The 13,847-nt window shown below is 36.4% G+C and overlaps 1 long non-coding RNA gene and 1 pseudogene across 3 annotated transcripts in view; one reads left to right on the plus strand and one right to left on the minus strand.

The window, feature by feature from the left end:
* Nucleotides 1–13,847, minus strand: part of LOC144300655 (uncharacterized) — a 123,758-nt gene that overhangs the window by 20,679 nt on the left and 89,232 nt on the right. The gene's annotated exons all lie outside the window — the stretch shown is intronic.
* On the plus strand, nt 10,436–12,679 carry LOC144300130 (meiotic nuclear division protein 1 homolog pseudogene; annotated as a pseudogene).

The following is a 13,847-nucleotide window of genomic DNA, read 5'->3' on the forward strand; positions in this document are numbered from 1 at the left end:
AATTAACCTTAAGGAAAATGGGAATTATAGCCACAGTGAGATTCACACCAATTAAAATGTCCAAAATAAATGGCCATATCAAAAGCTAAAAGGATGTGAAAAAACTGGAACTCTCCTATATCACTGACAGTAATGCAAAATCTCACAGCCACTCTGAAAAATAATGTAGCAGTTTCTTAATAAATTAAACCTACATTTTACCATATGACCCAATAATCCCACTCCTAGGCATTTGCCTTAGAGAAATTAAAATTTATATCCACAAAGGGGCACCTGAATGGCTCAGTCCGTTAAGAGACTGACTCTTGGTTTCAGCTCAGGTCATGATCTCAGAGTCACAAGATCAAGCCTCACATAGGGCTCCCCACTCAGCACAGAGTCTGCTTGAGGTTCTCTCTCTCACTCTGCCTCTGTCCCTCCACTACTCATGCTATCTCTCTCCCTATTATAAAATAAAAAAATAAAATCTTTAAAAATTTATATTCACATAAATACCTTCAGATAAATATTTATAGCTGTTCAATTCATAATTGCCCAAAACTGAAAACAATCCAAATGTTCTTTGGTGGATAAATGGCTGAACAAATAGAGGCCTAAGCATATAATGAAATAATACTGTAGCAATAAAAAGAAATGAACTATAAATATACACAACCTGGATGAATCTCAAAGACATTATGCTGAGTGAAAAAAAGCTGGTCTCAAAAGTTACTTACTGTACGATTCTATTAGTATGACATTCTAAAAACACAAAATCACAGTGGCAGAGAACAGATCAATTGATGCCGATGGTTAGTAGGTCTAGAAAGGAAATCATGACAAAGAGGCAGCATGAGGGACTTTTTATTTTCTTTTATTTTTTTTTTATTTTTTTTAATTTATTTTTTATTGGTGTTCAATTTACTAACATACAGAATAACCCCCAGTGCCCGTCACCCATTCACTCCCACCCCCCGCCCTCCTCCCCTTCCACCACCCCTAGTTCGTTTCCCAGAGTTAGCAGTCTTTACGTTCTGTCTCCCTTTCTGATATTTCCCACACATTTCTTCCCCCTTCCCTTATATTCCCTTTCACTATTATTTATATTCCCCAAATGAATGAGAACATATAATGTTTGTCCTTCTCTGACTGGCTTACTTCACTCAGCATAATACCCTCCAGTTCCATCCACGTTGAAGCAAATGGTGGGTATTTGTCATTTCTAATAGCTGAGTAATATTCCATTGTATACATAAACCACATCTTCTTTATCCATTCATCTTTCGTTGGACACCGAGGCTCCTTCCACAGTTTGGCTATCGTGGCCATTGCTGCTAGAAACATCGGGGTGCAGGTGTCCCGGCGTTTCATTGCATTTGTCTCTTTGGGGTAAATCCCCAACAGTGCAATTGCTGGGTCGTAGGGCAGGTCTATTTTTAACTGTTTGAGGAACCTCCACACAGTTTTCCAGAGTGGCTGCACCAGTTCACATTCCCACCAACAGTGTAAGAGGGTTCCCTTTTCTCCGCATCCTCTCCAACATTGGTTGTTTCCTGCCTTGTTAATTTTCCCCATTCTCACTGGTGTGAGGTGGTATCTCATTGTGGTTTTGATTTGTATTTCCCTGATGGCAAGTGATGCAGAGCATTTTCTCATGTGCATGTTGGCCATGTCTATGTCTTCCTCTGTGAGATTTCTGTTCATGTCTTTTGCCCATTTCATGATTGGATTGTTTGTTTCTTTGGTGTTGAGTTTGATAAGTTCTTTATAGATGTAAAGGATCTATACCCTCAAAACTATAGAACACTTCTGAAAGAAATTGAGGAAGACACAAAGAGATGGAAAAATATTCCATGCTCATGGATTGGCAGAATTAATATTGTGAAAATGTCAATGTTACCCAGGGCAATGTACACGTTTAATGCAATCCCTATCAAAATACCATGGACTTTCTTCAGAGAGTTAGAACAAATTATTTTAAGATTTGTGTGGAATCAGAAAAGACCCCGAATAGCCAGGGGAATTTTAAAAAAGAAAACCAGAGCTGGGGGCATCACAATGCCAGATTTCAGGTTGTACTACAAAGCTGTGGTCATCAAGACAGTGTGGTACTGGCACAAAAACAGACACATAGATCAGTGGAACAGAATAGAGAATCCAGAAGTGGACCCTGAACTTTATGGGCAACTAATATTCGATAAAGGAGGAAAGACTATCCATTGGAAGAAAGACAGTCTCTTCAATAAATGGTGCTGGGAAAATTGGACATCCACATGCAGAAGAATGAAACTAGACCACTCTCTTTCACCATACACAAAGATAAACTCAAAATGGATGAAAGATCTAAATGTGAGACAAGATTCCATCAAAATCCTAGAGAAGAACACAGGCAACACCCTTTTTGAACTCGGCCATAGTAACTTCTTGCAAGATACATCTACGAAGGCAAAAGAAACAAAAGCAAAAATGAACTATTGGGACTTCATCAAGATCAGAAGCTTTTGCACAGCAAAGGATACAGTCAACAAAACTAAAAGACAACCTACAGAATGGGAGAAGATATTTGCAAATGACCTCTCAGATAAAGGGCTAGTTTCCAAGATCTATAAGGGACTTTTTAGTGATAAAACTATTCTATGTATTGATTGTAGTGGTGGCTTTATGAATCCATATGCATTAAAACTGTACATAAAAACAGTCCAAAAACTTGATGGCAGCTTTCAGTCAAGTCTATCTATATTTTTTCAACTACTTTTGTCAACAGGTAATTAGAATTAACCATCAAATAAATGTGAGTTCTTAATGGAAATGTCTTTATCCTTGAAATTCTCTTTTCTGATTGGCCCTTATAATGTACTAGGAAAATTAAAAGGGATTATGTTTTACAGAATCAGAAGTTTGTCAAGAGGATGCTTAAAATCCATCCATAATATTTTCACTTATATCTAAAGCTGCTGCTTGGATTTTATTCATAACATTTAGCATATGAAAGAAATGTACTCTGGAATTCCAGAAATTTATTTCTGTCGATCAAGTATTTTTGAGATTATTTTTGAGATTTCTTGGGAGCATTTTTATGAAACTGAAATGTTCCTAGTGTTTTTAATATTTAATAGTCAATAATTGTTAATTAAAATAAAGAAGCAAATTTACATTATGTATAAATATCATAAATTGCATTTGATGACTTTCTATGATTCAAAAATCTGTACTGTTCATCAACAGAAATAATTCCTTTGCAGTGGTTCTTGAAAGCATTGCTCCATACATGTGACCTTTGAGTTTGAAAAAAAATCTAATGTCTACCTTTTATATAACATCAAAATACCCTTTATAAAGGGCACAACTTGAAGAGAGTTGTACTTTTAGAAAATCATATTCTCTTTGTAAACCCATTCCAATTATCACTTCTCACCAGTTTAATAATTTTGACTAAAACAAAAGCAAAAACAAAACACCATAAATCACAAAGTAGGAGCTCCAGAAGGATTAAGTCTTACTAAATCACGAATCAAAAGCAGATTGGAAAATGATGAGTTGCTCCAAGAACAGAAGTGTGCTATCCTATAGAATTATTTCAGTGAGCCAATTGCCCAGATTCAGTTTCATACCAAATGTGCTTTTCTAGTTCGAAATTTATCTAAACATACTCTTTTTTTATATATAAATTTATTTTTTATTGGTGTTCAATTTGCCAACATATAGAATAACACCAAGTGCTCATCCCAACAAAGTGCCCCCCTCAGTGTGCATCACCCAGTCACCACCAACCCCCACCCACCTCCCTTTCTACCACCCCTAGTTCGTTTCCCAGAGTTAGATGTCTCTCATGTTCTGTCTCCCTCCCTGATATTTCCCACTCATTTTTTCTCCTTTCCCCTTGATTCTCTTTCACTATTTTTTATATTCCCCAAATGAATGAGACCATATACTGTTTGTCCTTCTCTGATTGACTTATTGCACTCAGCATAATACCCTCCAGTTCCATCCACGTTGAAGCAAATGGTGGGTATTCGTCTTTTCTAATGGCTGAGGAATATTCCTTTGTATACATAGACCACATCTTCTTTATCCATTCATCCTTCGATGGATGGAGGATCCTTCCACAGTTTGGCTATTTGGACATTGCTGCTAGAAACATCAATAAGGTGCAGGTGTCCTGGCGTTTCACTGCATCTGTATATTGGGGTAAATCCTCAGCAGTGCAATTGCTGGGTGGTAGGGCAGGTCTATTTTTAACTCTGAGGAACTTCCACACAGTTTTCCAGAGTGGCTGCACCAGTTCACATTCCCACCAACAGTGCAAGAGGGTTCCCCTTTCTCCACATCCTCTCCAACATTTGTGGTTTTCTGCCTTGTTAATTTTCCCCATTCTCACTGGTGTGAGGTGGTATCTCATTGTGGTTTGGATTTGTATTTCCCTGATGGCAAGTGATGCAGAGCATTTTCTCATGTGCTTGTTGGCCATGTCTCTGTCTTCCTCTGTGAGATTTCTGTTCATGTCTTTGGCCCATTTCTTGATTGGATTGTTTGTTTCTTTGGTGTTGAGTTTAATAAGTTCTTTATAGATCTTGGATACTAGCCCTTTATCTGAGAGGTCATTTGCAAATATCTTCTCCCATTCTGTAGGTTGTCTTTTAGTTTTGTTGACTGTATCCTTTGCTGTGCAAAAGCTTCTTATCTCGATGAAGTCCCAATAATTCATTTCTGCTTTTGTTTCTCTTGCCTTCATGGATGTATCTTGCAAGAAGTTACTGTGGCCAAGTTCAAAAAGGGTGTTGCCTGTGTTCTTCTCTAGGATTTTGATGGAATCTTGTCTCACATTTAGATCTTTCATCCATTTTGAGTTTATCTTTGTATATGGTGAAAGAGAGTGGTCTAGTTTCATTCTTCTGCATGTGGATGTCCAATTTTCCAGCACCATTTATTGAAGAGACTGTCTTTTTTCCAGTGGATAGTCTTTCCTCCTTTGTCGAATATTAGTTGACCATAAAGTTGAGGGTCCACTTCTGGATTCTGGATTCTGTTCCATTGATCTATGTGTCTGTTTTTGTGCCAGTACCACACTGTCTTGATGACCACAGCTTTGTAGTACAAACTGAGATCTGTCATTGTGATGCCCCCAGCTATGGTTTTCTTTTTTTAATATTCCCCTGGCTATTTGGGGTCTTTTCTGATTCCACACAAATCCTAAAACAATCAATGTGATTCATCATATCAGCAAGAGAAAACACAAGAACCATATGATCCTCTCAATAGATGCAGAGAAAGCATTTGACAAAATACAGCATCCATTCCTGATCAAAACTCTTCAGAGTGTAGGGATAGAAGGAACATTCCTCAACATCTTAAAAGCCATCTATGAAAAGCCCTCAGCAAATATCATTCTTAATGGGGAAACACTGGGAGCCTTTCCCCTAAGATCAGGAACAAGACAGGGATGTCCACTCTCACCACTGCTATTCAACATAGTACTAGAAGTCGTAGCCTCAGCAATCAGACAACAAAAAGAAATAAAAGGCATTCAAATAGGCAAAGAAGAAGTCAAACTCTCCCTCTTCGCAGATGACATGATACTCTACATAGAAAACCCAAAAGACTCCACCCCAAGATTGCTAGAACTCATACAGCAATTCGGCAGTGTGGCAGGATACAAAATCAATGCCCAGAATTCAATGGCATTTCTATACACTAACGATGAGACTGAAGAAAGAGAAATTAAGGAGTCAATCCCATTTACAATTGCACCCAAAAGCATAAAATACCTAGGAATAAACCTAACCAAAGAGGTAAAGGATCTATACCCTAAAAAGTATAGAACACTTCTGAAAGAAATTGAGGAAGGCACAAAGAGATGGAAAAATATTCCATGCTCATGGATTGGCAGAATTAATATTGTGAAAATGTCAATGTTACCCAGGGCAATTTACACATTCAATGCAATCCCTATCAAAATACCATGGACTGTTTTTCAGAGAGTTGGAACAAATTATCTAAACATATTCTAATACAAACTTTGTCTTTCATTAAAACACCTTCCCACCCACTTCTGGTAATTATATCACTGTTATTCCTTTCTACTAAGGTAAAAATTTGTAAATATTGAGCTCTTCTTTCCTATTCAACCTTTCACATCCTATTTGTGTCTTCTTTGGAAATGACTTATTTATTTACTACATTGTTTTAGGCTCTTTTTTCTATGAAAGTATATTACTGAAATAGCCTTTTAGTGGACTACCTTGATTCCAAATTCCATCCAATATGCCAAAAAAAAATTTTACAACTCCCAAGTTTTAAATGTCTCTTCTCTGACCCCAAAATGATTCCTTTTATTTATTGAGTTAAATCCCAAATACTCACTTAGAGGAGATTTGAGGAGTTTCCATAATCACCTCCACCTTTTCTTTTGGTTTTCTGTTATTGCTGGGTTTTAGATTTCATCCTCCAATCTGTCCAGAAATGCTAATCATTTTTAAGTATGTATCATACTCAGTCTCATCTCTCTGACATTATTCACTGTAACCTGTTGCTTACAATGCTACTTCTTCTTGAAGAACCAGGTCAAGCCTTGTGTGACCATGATAAGCTTTCTTGAACCCTTGAGAGCTCTGAAGGTAATTTATAGATTACAACACACAATTGTGCCTCTAATTATCCCTGTGTTCTAATTTAAATATTAGCTTTTCTTTGAATTAAATTTGTAAATTCTTGGGGACAGGGCTATTTCTTAATGAGATGCAAGAAAACAATAACATTCTTGTATATAAAAGCAATAATCGATTATAAAATGTAATAGAAAAGAATCCCACTTATAATACCAAAACAATACTACACTTAGGAATGTAACTAAAACAAAACAAAAACAAAACCATGCAATTCCACTATTAAAAAAACCTTTATTGAAGGACAATATAGAAAACCTGAAAAAACAGAGATATACCATTGTTCCTGTAGGAGTCTCAATACTCTAAAAAAAAATCAGTATTTCCCAAATCAAGCTATCAATCTAAATCAGACCCCAAAAATTCCATATTTTGACAAGCTGTTTCTAGTTCATTAAAGAAATAAAGCAAAAGGCAAGAAGTACCTAAACACTTTTAGAGGAAAAAAATTGTAATATAGATTAATTTGCTGGAGCGAATAATCAAACATTTTATAATTATTTAATAATTAAAATTGTGTTGTCCTGGAATAGCAATAATAAAATAATAAAAGTGATTCAAGAGGCAGAATTAGGCATTGTATTGTAAAACATAATGAAGTAGCATTCAAATTGATAAAGAGGGTTGTTAAATATATGATTAAGAGTCTTATCTCATGTTGTTTATAAAAATAAGTATCAGATAGGTTAAAATCTAAACATTAATAACCAAAACTAACAATTTTACTTTCTAAAATCATAATAATGGCAAAATAATTTGAAAAGGACTGCATGTTTATCACAGTAGAAGTAGTTAAATAACGTATAGTGTCACACTATGCAACAGCATTCAGCCACTAAAGAGTAAGGTACAGTTATTTGTACTGACATTTAAAGTTTCCAAGAAACTAAAAAGTATAAGGATAGACTTATTTGTCCTGACATTTAAAGTTTTGGAGACATACTGCTGCATGGAAAAAGTAAGTGAAAAAAGCAGACATAAATCTTGACCTTACTTATGTTTTTATAATGAGAGATACAAATGTATCTCTCACAGTGAATGTAGCTCACAGCGAATGAGATAGGATGCTAGGTACCAAGCAGTAAATGCTGGTTTCCCAGGTAGGGGCAGTAGAGGTGGGTAGGTAGTTAAGAGATGGAAAAGTAAAGTAGACTTTCATGTTTCACTCCAAGTTCTTCTGTATAGTTTAAAACTAGGACTTATGTGATAAAAAAAGAAACATTTAATTAATTCATACCAAAGTGCCATTTCCTATTAGCAGAGATGGCAATCCTAAAAAATATACAAACTTTTAAAAGGAAAACATGTATGAATCCATACATACATGCATACATAAAAATGTAAGACCTCTTTAGGTCAAAATAACCCACAAACAAAATAAAACACAAATCATATCTGAAAGAAATATTTTAAAATGTATAACAGATGAAGGATAAACAGTCATAACATATAAATAACTATTATGAATAAGAAAAAGACCAAAAGCTCAATAGAAAAATGGATATCTGATATAAAATAACATTTCACAAAATTACTTGTGAAACATATGAAAAGATGTTCAAACTGTACAGTTATAAAAATGTATATTAAAACACTAAATTTAAAAAAAAATAAATAAAAAAATAAAAAAATAAAACACTAAATTTGTCCATCAGGTATACAAAATTTTAAAAAACATTGATAATATTCAAAGCTGGTGAGTGTTGAGATTGACAGTCACTCTCAAGTTCTCTTCCTGTGAATATAAATTGAGCCTTTTGGGACCACTATTTGCAATATTTTAAAACATACAATTGGCTTACACTTCGACCCATAAATTCCATCCCTATCAATCTATCCCTATAGAAATAATCACATATATTTAAAAAAAGGTATGTTTGCCAGGATATTCAATGCTGTAGTGTATATGATAGCAAGCAACTGGAAGGAGCTAACCATCCACTAAAAATGTGATGGTTAAGTGTTATAGATTACCTATACTAGGAAACGTTGTAGTCCATGAAGAGAAAAACTATCAACATTGAAAGATCTTATTATATTGTTAAGTGAAAAACAAATCACAGGAAAATATGTATACTGTACTCCTGCCTATGCTGGAAAAAGTGCATTTATACGTAGTGTTATGGACTGAATTGTGTTCCCTCTAAAATTCAAATGTGGATGACTTAACTGCCATACATCAGAACACGACTATATTTGAAGATAGGGTCTTTAAAGAGGTGATTAAGATAAAATTAGCCTGTTAGTGTGGGCCCTAATCCAATCTCACTTATATCCATATAAGAAGAGGATTGGACATACAAAGAGACCCAAGGGAAAAAAGATTATATGAAGACACAGAAAAAAAGTGGCCATCTGCAAGCCAAGGAGAGAGGCTTCAGGATAAACCAGCCCTGCCAACACCTTGATCTTGGACTTCTAGCCTCTAAAACTATGTGACAATAAACTTTGTTGTTTAATGTCCCCTATCTGTAGTATTTGTTATGGCAATCCTAGGAAACTACACATAGTAAGGATTTTAGGAAGATGCACACTCAACTGAAAATAGAAGTGGCCTCTGGAACTCTGGAATGAGAGGGGAGAAAGGAAAGAAGTCAAAAAGCATATATATATATATGGGGGTGGGTGGGTGGGTGTGTATATGTACATATATAAATATATATGCATGTATATATTATATTTTCCACATGCTTTCATGTTTCTAGAGATGTTAGAGCAGACTTTTTATAATTAAAAAAGAAAAGAGAAAATATCACTTAAATAGGGAAACATTCATAGATGGTACACAAGTGATACTTTAATCCATTACACAATTTTTTAAAAAGTAGAATGTAGACAGAATGCTTTGAGATCAGTTATGCAGGAATCTCAGAGACTATATATATGGGGTACATATTTTTGAAAAGACTTAAAATATCACTTCTATTTTCAGAGGGTACATTTTCAAAAAAGAAAACTCACCAGCAAGTCTAATTTTAAGTCCAAGAACTCTAGAAGGCCTAGGAGAAGGCTGTTATTTCCATTTCCATTTTCCTTGCTGCAATAAGTCAACGCCACATTTTGCAAAATCAAAGTTCTCAGAATTAAATAAACACCAACCAGAAACATCTGCACCCCATAAAGGACAGCAGAATCCACAACAAGGCTCTCCTGACTTCATCAGATGCAAATATTTCTATTACTATAGGAACATAGATTCTGATAGGTCATTTTACTGGATAGTTGTCTCCAAGAACTTTATGCCTAGAAGTCTAAAGGACAAATTCAAGAAAAAAGAAGCAGAGGTATGAAGAAGTTGTCATTTCTCCTAATTTTACAATAGCTGGAAACTTTAAATTGTTGGCTTAAAACATAAAAATTCCACTCATCAAAATGTCATTCACTTATATTCAACTGCCACCTATACCCCCATCCCACCTCACCCAGTGATTAGAGGTTTGGATCCAGTAAATGATATAGATTAAACTGAATTTTATTATGTTATTTTTGCCAATATAAATCTTGATCTCTTTAAGCTGATTGCTTCATATCACTTTAACATCCAAAATCATAAAGCAAGCAAAACACTAAAAAGTATGGAAAAGAATGTGCACCATTTAAAATCTTCTTTTAGTATAAAATCAATTTATATGTTTTTAACAGTACCCTTTAGAGGTGATGACTTTCTTCTCTTTCTATCATCACTGCATGGGAAAAGAATTAAGATTGTATTTGACTTTTAAAGCACTGAAAACATTTTGACAGTTTGATATATACCAGACATTGTACAAGCAAAGTGAAGGATCTGGCTGATAATGGAGTAAGGCTGTCAATAAAAATAAATAAATAAGGATCCCTGGGTGGCGCAGCGGTTTGGCGCCTGCCTTTGGCCCAGGGCGCGATCCTGGAGACCCGGGATCGAATCCCACATTGGGCTCCCGGTGCATGGAGCCTGCTTCTCCCTCTGCCTGTGTCTCTGCCTCTCTCTCTCTCTCTCTCTGACTATCATAAATAAATAAATTAAAATAAATAAATAAATAGTGATAAGTTGAGGAGCAACAATATTACAAAGGTGTGAATGGCATAAGAACAGGCGCTTTTTTTCTTCTTGGAAAATAAAAGGTTGAGGGGAAGTGCAGAAAGGCCTTCACAGAAAATGTTAGCTTTGAGCTTTGGTCAGTAGGAGATAATTCTGTAAGTACCTGGAGTAAAGCTTTCCAGGCAGAGGGAGCAGCTCACAAAAAGTCGGAGGTATGAGCATGTTGCCTTTGATGTTTACAAGCAGCGCTAGAAGGCAAGCATCCAGCCTGGTGGGAGAACACTGACCCCACTTGCCTGGAAAAGAATGATAACATGATTCATGTGCAGTTCTTTCCCTTATCACAAACCAACAAACTCCTCTAAAAAAGGAACTTTGAGGTGAGCCCAGTGTCATCATGTCTCTCCTTCTCAGTGCTCCTGGGCCACACAGGAGGAAAGCCTGGGGACCCACCACCTACCTTCACTCTGACCTCATCACTATCCCTGGTGCCCTCCAGGGCAGGTTCCATTAAACATTAAACAAGCTGAGCTTTGAAGAACATGATCCAATCATCATACAGCCTCAAAACGACCACAAGTCACCTCAGCATCAGTGCCCCAGGCTCCTAGATTAGGGACACCAAACGTGCAGCTGCTTATCAGGACCCAGGAAAGAAAATGTCAGCCAGCTGCTGAGCAGGCAATGTGGGACATCCCAGATCCTGAAACGCTCTCTTGATCTTTTGACAAATGAGTGGTTTTATGTTTGGTAACCTGTAGAGCACATTTACAAATTACTCACAATTTCAAATGTAACTTAACGAATCTTTATGCTAGTTAGATGGTTTCTGTGAAAGTCCATTGGTTTTCACTAAAGGACAGGAATCCCTGCCCTTCTGTGCTTCAGCTTCTGGTTAATAGGAGTTAGTCTTTTAGTCGCTTTATTTGGGAAACACCACACTGAGTTAGTCTTTTTTGCATGCCATGATAGTTTAAATCCTGTCAAAGGAACAAAGGACTGAGTGTAGAGGAAAAGAGAGCTCGCCTGATGGAAATATTTTTTTGAGATGAAAGATGTACTTCAATTAAAGACAAGCAGATTATTTCCCAAAAGAAAGGCATGAGTGCTCTGTCTGTAAAAGACGTCCTTATGGTGTGGTTGGCTGGGAGAGGATTGGAACGTCTGATGATTGTTGGGCTTTCTCAAGTAAAGCTCTTCATGTGAGAAAATGTAAGTTGGAGGCTCTGGAATCTCCGTAATCTGAGAGAAACCAAAAGGACACAGACCTACCAAAAAGCATCTAGAAACTAAAATTAGTTGACATGAAACGACCATGCTAGCAAAAGAGCTTTTTTTTATCCATTTATCTTTCGATGGACACAGAAGATGTGGTTTATGTATACAATGGAATATTCCTCAGCCATTAGAAATGACAAATACCCACCATTTTCTTCAACATGGATGGAACTGGAGGGTATTATGCTGAATGAAATGAGTCAATCGGAGAAGGACAAACATTATATGTTCTCATTCATTTGGGGAATATAAATAATAGTGAAAGGGAATAGAAGGAAAGGGAGAAGAGAGAGGTAGGAAATATCAGAAACGGAGACAGAACATGAAGACTCCTAACTCTGGGAAACGAACTGAGGGTGGTGGAAGGGGAGGAGGGCGGGGAGTGGGGGTGAATGGGTGACGGGCACTGAGGGGGGCACTTGACGGGATGAGCACTGGGTGTTATTCTGTATGTTGGCAAATTGAACACCAATAAAAAATAAATTTATTATTTAAAAAAAGAGCTTTTTTTACTTTGAGATCAAAGGGAACAGCTAAAGGCAGAAATAGAAAAATACAAAGAATGTGACCCGGAAGTTGTAGAGGAAATGCACCAAGAAACAAAGTAGCCAAAAAAGCTGCTGGCAGATGGAGTATAACATATTTTCAATAAAATCTTGGGCCAAAAGAGAATTTGGATTTGAAGAAAATAAAACTGATAAAAAATTTTGGAATTCCAGAATACTCTGACCTAATAGATTGAGATGTTCGATGTTAGTGAAGGACCCATGTGCTTGTGAATATGTACATTTTTATATAATTCAATGAAATGTATTGAATTGTCACTTGTCTAAGTCTGTGTTTATCATTTCATTAATTTTAAATAAAGTACAAAGTGTAAAAAAAAAAGAAAGAAAAAGTCTCCTTGCCTCCTGCTTCATAGCACTACCTTTTATTATTTCTTTCATATTGTCCTGGCTTTAGGGTCTTGCTTTACCCATGTGTCTCCACCCTCTACCAACCCACCCCTTTTCCAGATAGCTTCTCCTTTGAAGAGGACTACCTTTGTACTAAATACATGGCACACTCTGGTGTAGCCCATGAAGATTTCTCCATGCTAAGGCCCCTTTCCTGAGCTCCCATCTTTTACTTTTTTTAAAATTTCATTCTTAAGTAATCTACACCCAACTTGGGTTCTAGTCCACAACACCAAGATCAGGAGTTGCATCCTCTACTGACTGAGCCAGCCAAGCACCTTCTTTAGCTCCCCATCAAACAAGATCCAGCCCCAAGTGGATTGGACATCAGACCATATATACTGTGCTAAGGTATTTGGACTTGAGCATGCAGGCCACTGAGATCCAACTAGCCTGAAAAAGACACATCCCTCTAGTAACTGGATGAGAATAGATTGCAAAGGGGCCAAAGCCATAGGTTCAATGATAAATTTGTCCTTAAATTAGTTTTTATAGGAAATAACAACTCAAATTAATCTAAGGTGATAGGAATGGACATAAGAGATATTTGGACATAAACAGCAATCTTTTTTCCTGACCAGGTGTTGTCAGAGTACAGAGAGAGAATGAAGTTTAAGATCACCTCCCGGTGATCACCTATACCCTAGCTTTGTAGGATTCCCTTAGTTGAGATAAGGAACACAGGAAAAGGAGCAGTTCAGAAGAAATGTGCACTTAATTTTAGGTCAAATACATTTGAGGCATCTGTAAAATTTTGTCAAAATCATAGAAGAGTAGAAAATAAGCAAATGGTTTTAAATTTGAGTAATATTCTTAGGCACCTATGTACTATTACAGCACTGTGCTTTTAAAAACTGTATGATTTGCAGTAAAGTTTTGGGTCTTTTTAGATTTATTTATTCATTTTAGAGACAGAGAGTACCTGAGTACGAATGTGAGTGGGGGAAGGTGCAG

The sequence above is a fragment of the Canis aureus genome, chromosome 28 (genome assembly GCF_053574225.1).
Source record: "Canis aureus isolate CA01 chromosome 28, VMU_Caureus_v.1.0, whole genome shotgun sequence".
In the NCBI taxonomy this organism is placed as follows: Eukaryota; Metazoa; Chordata; class Mammalia; order Carnivora; family Canidae; genus Canis; species Canis aureus.